Source organism: Molossus molossus, unplaced genomic scaffold (genome assembly GCF_014108415.1).
Source record: "Molossus molossus isolate mMolMol1 unplaced genomic scaffold, mMolMol1.p scaffold_m16_p_2, whole genome shotgun sequence".
NCBI lineage: Eukaryota > Metazoa > Chordata > Mammalia > Chiroptera > Molossidae > Molossus > Molossus molossus.
In genome coordinates, this window is record NW_023425355.1 from 42,236,758 (window position 1) to 42,246,188 (window position 9,431).

The window sequence follows — 9,431 nt, forward strand, 5'->3', positions numbered from 1 at the left end:
TTATATGGTGGCCACAGCTGGAGCCTCAGTCCTCTGCACAAAAACTCTGGTGTGGGTCTTTACAAGATGGTTGGTGAATTCCTGATAGGAAAACTTGGTGAACACAGTCTCTTTCCAGAGATTGGGCATGAGATAACTGTAGGTCTTCGAGATGGCATTAAAGGTGGCCTTGGCAAAGTTGCCCAGGGTGGCAGTGCAGCCCCTGGCTGAGGTGTAGCATTTGTTAATATCAGCTATCATCAGCAACTTCTTGGGTACAGGAGCTGAGACTATACCAGTGCCCCCAGGGGCGGGGATGAAGTGCACCAGTACAATCACAGCAACCAGCAACCTTGCAAGGGACAGTATGGGGCTTGCCAATCTTGTTCCCCCAGTGGCCTTGTCACACAGGGACAATAGAGAACTTGGCTAAGATGATGGCCCCACAGATGGCAGTGGCTACTTCCTTCAAGCACTTACCACCCAGACCAACAAATCCATTGTAGTCTCCAGTGGCAACAAATGCCTTGAACTGGGCCCTCTGGCCACTGTGTGTCTGCTTTTGCATGAGTATAATCTTCAAAACCTCATCCTTGAGGGATGCTCCTAAGGAAAAGTCAATGATCTCAGATTCCTTGACTGGCAAGGAGAAAAGATAGATCTCCTCCAGGGACTTGATCTTCATGTCCTTCACCAGACGGTCCAGTTTGGTGATGGGAATCTACTCCTTTCCCTCCACCTTGCCTTCAAAAGCTCTGCAGCCATGGCCAGGCCTGACCCAAACCCTGCTGCGACCTCTTCCTGGATGCCACTGCCAAACCCTCTACAGAGCCTCCATGGCCTCCCATTCCAGGGCTGCTGGGGCTTCTGGGGCCTCCGGGCCCTCCCACAGCACCGGCTTCATTAGCCATTTGGTGTATCCTTGGGAAAGAAGCAAGAATAAAATTTTTACAAGTGCACATGGCATGTTCACCAATATAGATAATATGTCTAGCCGTAAAACAAGTCACAATAAATGTATAATGCTTGAACCCATACAAAATGTGATATATTCTGTTAACACAAAATAATTAAATTAGACATTCATAGCAGTAAAAGATCTAGAAAATCCCCAAATGTTAGAAATTAACTGGCATACTTCTAAATACTCTATGGATCAAAGAGTTTACAAGGAAGTTAGAATAATGTGTGTGTGTGTGTGCGCATATATATATATACACACACACATACACATACATATATATATGTATATGTAAAATTTATTTTAATATAAATTCTACCATGGCTATAAAATATATAAAATTTTAATATATTGTATTCTTTGGTCAATGAGATGTTTAGAAGGGGTTTTATAATTTCAAATTTGTTCAGGCTTTATTTTTTAGGTAACTTTTTGCGATTAGTTTTTAAGTATAGTCCATGGTGTTCAGAAAATGTGGCCTGTATCATATAAGTACTTTGTACTATGTTGAAATATGTTTTTAAATCCCAAGTATGTTCAATTTTCATGAATGTTCCATGCATGCTTGAAAAAAATGTGTTTCTAAATTTTATGTACTAGATTCTATGTATGGACATAGAAGCAATTTATGTGTTGTGCAAACATTCTATATGCTTTCTAAACGTATGCTAATGCTAAATTTCCTTATACAGTTGTACATACATACATTTTTTTTATCTTGTTAATTTTTGCATCATATTTTGGGCTGTGCTATTAGATTTGTTCAAGTACAGCAGTGCTATAGTTTCTGACATTTTAAATTAATATCCTGTGGCCATTTATATTTCTAATTATGCCATCTGCCCTAAGGTATACTTTGTCTCAAATTAATTTAGATATACCAGTGTATGTATGTTTACTATTTATTGGGTTTATCTCCTTCATCTCTTTCAATTTTGCTCTCATCTATGCTTTGGGGTGTCTGTTATGCACAGCACAAAGCTATATTTTTCATATCAATCTGATAATGTATCTTTTAACAAGTACAGTTAATAGACTTATGTATTATGTGATTGCTAATATGATTTGTTTCTATATCTTTCTTATAAACCTTGCATTTTTTATGCCATCTTTTGTTATAATTATGTTTTTTTTTCTTTACTTTCCAATAACTTGGAAGTTATACAATTTGTTTTGATAGTAGTTATAGGGGCATTCAAATATTTTTAAACTTCTTCCAAAATAAAATATATAAATAATATTTCTTTTTTTAATCTTCACCTGAGGATATGCTTATTGGAGAGAGAGAGAGAGATGAGAGAACATCAATTGATTGCTTTCCATACAGAAATTAGGTACGTGCCCTGACCAAGAATCAAACCTGTAATCTTTTGGTATATGGGACCACACTCCAACCCACTGAACTACACTGGCCAGGGTTATTAGCAGTTTTATCTCTTACATGTATAATATTCACATATTAATATCTATTTTTCTTAAAGTTATTATTTTTATTTTATACAAAATATACTTAGATATATTTGAGTTCAGTTTCCTCTTGTATTACATGTGTTCATTACAGACACAATTTTATTTGCTTTATTTTTTATTGTTTTTTAATTTAATTAATTAATTTATTTTTGTTGCAGATGTTTCTCCTTTTCCTAGAACTGATACCCCCTAACTAACTCACCCCTCCCTATCCCAGCTTTGTTGTCGATGTCCATTGTTCATGCATACATGCATATAAGTTCTGTGGTTTATCTCTCCCCCATGACCCCCTCTTCTGGGGATTGTCAGCCAGTACCCACTTCCATGTCTTTGGGACTACCCTGTTCCTCAGACTGTTATGTTCATTATATTCCACAAATAAGTGAGATAATATGATATTTGTATTTCTCTGCTTGGCTTGTTTCACTTAGGATAATATTCTCCAGGTCCTTTCATGTCGTCTCAAAGGATAAGAGATCTTTTTCTTATAGCTGCATAGTACTTCATTGTGTATATGTACCACAGCTTATTTACTCTTTTGTCTACTGATGGACATTTGGGATGTTTGCAGATGTTAGCTACTGTAAAGAGTGCTGCTAAACATGAGGATAAATATATTCTTTATGATTGGTGTTTCAGGCTTCTTAGGGTATATTTCTACAAGTGAAATCACTGGGTCAAATGGCAGTTTAATTTTTAATTTGTTGAGGTAACACCATATTGTTTTCCATAGTGGCTGCACCAGTCTGCATTCCCACCAGCAGTGTACTAGAGTCCCTTTTCTCCACACCCTCTATAACACTTGTTGTTTGATGATTTGTTGATGGTGGCCATTCTGACAGGTGTGAGGTGATACCTCATTGTTGTTTTAATTTGTATCTCTCTGCTGATTAATGATGTTGAGCATATCTTCATATGACTCTTAGCCATTTGAATGTCCTGTTTGGAGAGGTATATATTTATTTCCTCTGCCAATTTTTTAATTGGGTTCTTTTTTTTTTTTTTTTTTTTTTTAATCCTCACCCGAGGATATTTTTGCATTTTTCTTTGTTCAGACAGAGAGGGAGGGAGAGAGAGGAAGAGAGAGAGAGAGAGAAACATCGATGTGAAGGGATGTGAAGGGACACATCGAGTGGTTGCCACCCGCACGACCAACCAGGGCCAGGGACAAACTGCAACCGAGGTACGTGCCCTTAGCGGGAACCGAACCCGGGTCTCTCTGTACCGCAGGCGGACGCTCCAACCGCTGAGCCAAACTGGCCAGGGCTTTAATTGGGTTCTTTATCTTCCTTTTGTTGAGCTGTATGAGCACTCTATATATATATATTAAAAATTAACCTTTTATTTGATGTATCGTTGGCTATTATGCTCTCCCATACAGTGGGTTTCCTTTCCATTTGGGGGGTTGTTTCTTTTGCTGTGCAGAAGCTTTTTAGTTGGATGTAGTCCTATGTGTTCATTTTCACCTTAATTTCTGTTGCCTTAGGTTGTGTATCAGTAAAAATTCTGCTACGTATGATTTCTGAAATTATGTTGCCTACATTTTCTTCTAGGATTTTTATGGATTCATGAGCCACATTTAAGTCTTTTATCCATTTTGAGTTTATTCTTGTGTATGGTGTAAGTTGATGGTCTAGTTTCATTTTTTTTTTTTTTTTTTTGCATGCAGCTGTCCAATTTTCCCAACACCATGAAAAAGGATGTTTTTACTCCACTGTATGCTCTTACCACCTTTGTCAAATACTAATTGAGCATATTGCCTTGGGTCCATTTCTGGGTTCTCTGTTCTGTTCCATTGATTTATCTGACTGTTCTTGTGCCAGTGCCAGGCTGTTTTGATTACACTAGCTTTGTAGTATAACCTGAAATCTGGTAACTTTGTTCTTCTTTTTTCAAGGTTGGTGTGGCTATTCAAGGTTATTTTTAGCTTCATATGAATTTTGAAGTATTTGTTCTAGTTCTGTAAAGTATAGCATTGGTATTTTGATGGGGATTGCATTGAATCTGTAGATTGCTTTGAGTAGTATGAATATTTTAATCGTGTTAATTATTCCAATCTATGAACAATGTATGTGCTTCCATTTTTCATAATCTTCCTCCATTTCTATTTTTAATAACCTGTAGTTTTCTGAGAATAGGTCCTTTATTTCTTTGGTTAAGTTTATTCCTAGGTATCTTAATTTTTTTTGCAGCCATGGTAAATGGGATTTTTTTTTAGTTTCTTTTTCTGTGAGTTTGTCATTGGTGTATAAGAATACTGTCGATTTTGTGACATTAATTTTGTATCCTGCCAGTTTGTCAAATTCATTTATTAAGTGTAGTAATTTTTTAATGGAGTCTTTGGGTTTTTTTTTACATATTGTCATGTCATCTGCAAATAATAACAGTTTCACTTCCTCCTTTCCAATTTGGATCCCCTTTATTTTTTCTTCATGTCTAATTGCTGTGGCTAAGACTTGTAGTACTATGTTAAATAAGAGTGGCAATATTTGGCATTCCTATCTTGATCTTGTTCTTAAGGAGAATGCTTTTATTTTTTGCCTATTGATTATGATGTTAGCTGTAGGTCTTTCATATATGTCCTTTATTGGGATGAGACATGATCCCTCTATTTTAAATTGCTGTGCATTTTTTTATCAGATATGGGTGCTGAACTTTGTTGAATTCTTTTTCAGCATGTATTGATATGATCATATGATTTTTATCTTTCATTTTGTTTGTGTGATGTATCATATTTGTTGATTTGTAAATATTGTACCACCCTGGGATTCCTGGGATGAATCCCACGTTGTCATGGTGAATAGTTTTTTTGATGTATTGCTGGATTTGATATGCTAGTATTTTGTTCAGTATTTTGGTATCTATGTTCATCAGGGATATTGGCCTGTAGTTTTTTATTTTTTTTCTTTGTAGTGTTTTTTCTAGTTTTGGATTTAGAATTATGCTGGCCTCATAAAACAAGTTTGGAAGTCTTCCTTCTTAAATTTTTGAAATTGTTTGAGGAGAATGGTTATTAGTTCTTGTTTGAATGTACAGTAAAATTCCACCATGAAGACATCCAGGACTGGGCTTTTGTTTGCTGAGAGAGTCTTGATTATATATTCAATTTCTTTTGTTGTTATTGGTCTGTTCAAGGTTTCTATCTCTTCCTGGTTCATTTTTGGAAGACTGTGTTTCCATAAATTTGTCCATTTTTCTTAGATTGTCATATTTGTTGCCGTACAATTCATTATAATATCTGTTAACAATCCTTTGTATATCTGTGGTGTCAGTTATTGCTTCTCCTCTTTCATTTCTGATTTTGTGTATTTGGGTTCTCTCTCTGTTTCTTTGTTTATCTAGCAAAGGGTCCATCAATCTTGTTTATCTTTTCAAAGAACCAGCTCTTTGTTTCATTGATCTTTTGAATAGATATTTTGGTATACATGTCATTTACTTCTGCTCTGATCTTTATTATTTCCTTCCTTCTACTTGCTCTGGAGTTTTGTTTGTTTGCTTTCTAGTTTTATAAGTTGTGAGATTAAAAATTTTATTAGAATTTTTCTTTCTTTCTTGAAGTAGGCCTGTAGTGCTATGAACTTTACCCTCAGAAGTGCTTTCGCTGCATCCCATAGATTTTGTGTTGTTGTGTGTTCATTTTCATTGGATTCCAGGAACTTTTCAATTTCTTCCTTGATCTCCACGGTAACCCATTCATTGCTCAATAAGATGCTATGTAGCCTCCATATTTTCATATGTCTTTGCATGTTCTTGTTGCAATTGACTTCTAGTTCCATGCCATTGTGATCTTAGAAGATGCTTGATAAGATTTCAATTTTTTTGAACTTGTAGAAACTCAGTTTGTGCCCTAAATGTGGTCTATCTTTGAGAATTTCCTATGTGCACTTGAGAAGAATGTAAATTCTGTAGTTTTGGGGTCTAATTCTCTGTAGATATCCATTAAGTTCATTTGATCTAGTCCTTCATTTAGAGTCTGTGTTTTCTTGTTTATATTTTGTCTAGATGACATATCCAGTGATGTAAGCATGGTGTTGAAGTTCCCTGCTATGATTGTATTACTGTTGATTTCTTCTTTGAAGTTCTCCAGAAGATATTTAATATATGTTTGTGATCCTATATTGGGTACCTATATGTTCACCAAGGTTATATCTTCCTGTTGGATAGATCCTCTCAATATTTTGTAGTAGCCTTCTTTGTCTCTTGTTATGACCTACATTTTGAAATCTACTTTATCAGATATGAGTATTGTTACCCCAGCTTTTATTTTCCTTTCTGTTTGCTTGAAAGTTTTTTTTTTTCATTCATTCGCTTTCAACCTATGTGAGTCTTTTGTGGTGAGGTGGGCCTTTTTTAAACAACATATATGTGAGTCATGCTTTCTTATCCAGTCCACTACTCTGTCTGTTTTTATAGGAGCATTCAAACAATTCACATTTAATGTGATAATTGATATGTATTTATTTATTGCCATTTTTGTTTAGTGTGGTTCTATATTTCTTTCTATTTCTTCTAATTACAGCAGTCCATTTAGCATATTTTGCAGTGCTGGTTTGGTGGTAATATATTCCCTTAGGCTTTTTTTTTGGGGGGGACGCTTTTTATTTGACCTTGTATTTTGAATGATAGCCTTTCTGGTATAGTAGTCTTGGATTCAGATCCTTGTTTTTCATGACCTTGATTACTTCATGCCACTCCCTTCTGGCCTGTAGTGTGTTTCTGTTATAAAGTCATCTGAGAGTGTGATGGAATTTCCTTTGTAGGTAACCTGTTGCTTATCTCATGCTGCCTTTAGAATTCTCTCTTTGTCCTTAATTTTGGGCATTTTAATTACTATGTGTCTTGGTGTGGGCCTGTTTGAGTTCTTATTGGGGCTCTCTGTGCTTCTTGAACTTGAATGCCTTCTTCCTTCACCAAGTTAGGAATGTTTTCTGTCACTGTTTCTTCAAATATATTCTCTAACCCTTGCCCATTTTCTTCCTCCTTGGGTAATCTTATGACGTGAATGTTACTACGTTTCCAGTTGTCCTAAAGTTCTCTTAAGCAATATGCCTGTTTTTTTTTTGTTTGTTTGTTTGTTTGTTTTTTTTCCTTTTGGTTTTCTGATTGGTTGATTTTTTTCTACCCTGTCTTCTAATTCACTTATCCGGTCTTCAGCTTCTTCTACTCTGCTGGGTAGTCCTTTCAATGTGTTCTTTATTTCTGCTATGTCATTCTTCATTTCTACTTGGTTGGTTTTTCAATGTTGCTATATCTTCACTCATGGTGCTGATATTTTTACTCATGCTGTTGAGCTTCCTCAAGATCATGGCTCTGAACTCTGCCTATGTTAATGTGCTTAACTATATTTCATTGATCTCATCTTCAATAGAGTTCGTTTTTTCTTTCATTTGGGATTTGTGTTTTTTCTTTCTTTTTTCTTTTTTTTTTTGCTTCACCATTTTCGCTATCTCAGTTGGTTTTGGAGCCTGCAAAATTTTCCTTGTGTGTATTGGTGTTCTTCTGTTTGTGGCTCCCTCTACTGGGTTTGGATGGGACTGGACGGGGCCCACGTTAAACACCGCTTTCAAGTGTTACTGCTCTGGGTAGATTTGCAAGCCCAGGAAGGTTCAGTTATCCTCTAGTTTTTTCCTGGAGGCTAGTAGTCTCAGTTACTTAGTGCCTTGGAATGTAGCCCTGGTGTTCTGCATAAGAGGATTTCCAGAGGATGGGATAGATGCTGGTTGTTAATGAGCCTCAGTTTGCATTTCTTTGCCTCACCTGGGAAAGGCTGACTCTTCCAGTGTGGTGCTGCTGCTTTTCCCCTCAACTCTGGGAAGGAGCACACTGGCCACTGTCCTTTGTGAGCGCAACTCAGTAAAAACTCTGTGTGCCCTCCAAATCCGGGTTTTTCCCACAGAGTTCTAGCCCTGTCTGACCTCCCTCTGCTGTAGCCCCCTGGTGAGTGGCTGTGGCTATTTTATCACTTTGTCCCAGCTCTTTGTGCTGTGGAGTGGGCTTGGTCTTTACTCCCCAAGGGCTCTGCTCACAGCTATGACTGCTGCTGTCCGTGGGTTTTCAGCCCACCACCATGTTGCACCTCCACAGATCCTACCAATGTCCCTGGTTATATGGTCCTGTTCTGTTCCTTTTCTGTTGCTTTTTTCTGAGTATTTGTGTTTAATTTCGTTGTAATACCCATTTGGTCCTGGGAGATTGTCTGTGTAGTTTCTATTCACTCCACCTCCATTTTCATATGCTCTATGCCTATTTTGTGCACAGCTGTGTTGCACAGGCTTCTCTGGTGCCCCTGTACCCTGAAGGTCTTGCAGGTAACTGTATCTCATAGTCACTTTGGCGACCCGACTCTATGACTATGTTATGGGCTGCTGGGTAGCACAGGCCTCTCTAGTGCTTTAGCACCCCGCAGGTCCCACAGGTAACTAGATGGCACAGTCCCTGCTTGGTTGTGCAGGCCTCTCTGGTGCTTCAGCACCCTATAGTCCCCATGGGTAACTAGATCACACAGTCCCTGCTGGGTCACACAGGCCTCTTGTGTGCTTCAGCACCCCACAGGTCTCACGGGTAAATGGATTGCACAGTCCCTGCTGGGTTGCACAGGCCTCTATGGTGCCACTGCACCCTGTAGGTTTAGCTGGAAGGCAGCTGGATAGCACATCGCTTGGGTTCTAGCTTCCCACTGCTTTCGTGAGCTTCTGGACAGCACAGGCCTCTGTGGAGCCCCAGATCCTGCAGCTGGTGGCTGGAGAGTGCTGCTGCCCCATGGGGCTCAACTCCTGCTCTGCTTTTGTTGTAGTTTTTGGCGATAGGTCTCAGCTGCTGGTCTGTGCTTCTGTTGCCTGGGGATGGATGTCTGTTTCCCAGCCCCTGTTGCTGGAGGTATATCTGGACTTTGATCAGGCTTTAATTATGGGTGATGGTGCTGGGCTCATGGCTGTCCAGGGCTTCTGCAACAGGCACCTTGGGAGCTCCACTACTGTGCACTGGGCTGTGTTGACACAGAGTGTCCACTTGTCCCATGGTT

At 38.3% G+C, this 9,431-nt stretch overlaps 1 pseudogene; it reads right to left on the bottom strand.

The window, feature by feature from the left end:
• On the bottom strand, positions 1–890 carry LOC118635277 (annotated as a pseudogene).
• Positions 891–9,431: the final 8,541 nt, after the last annotated feature.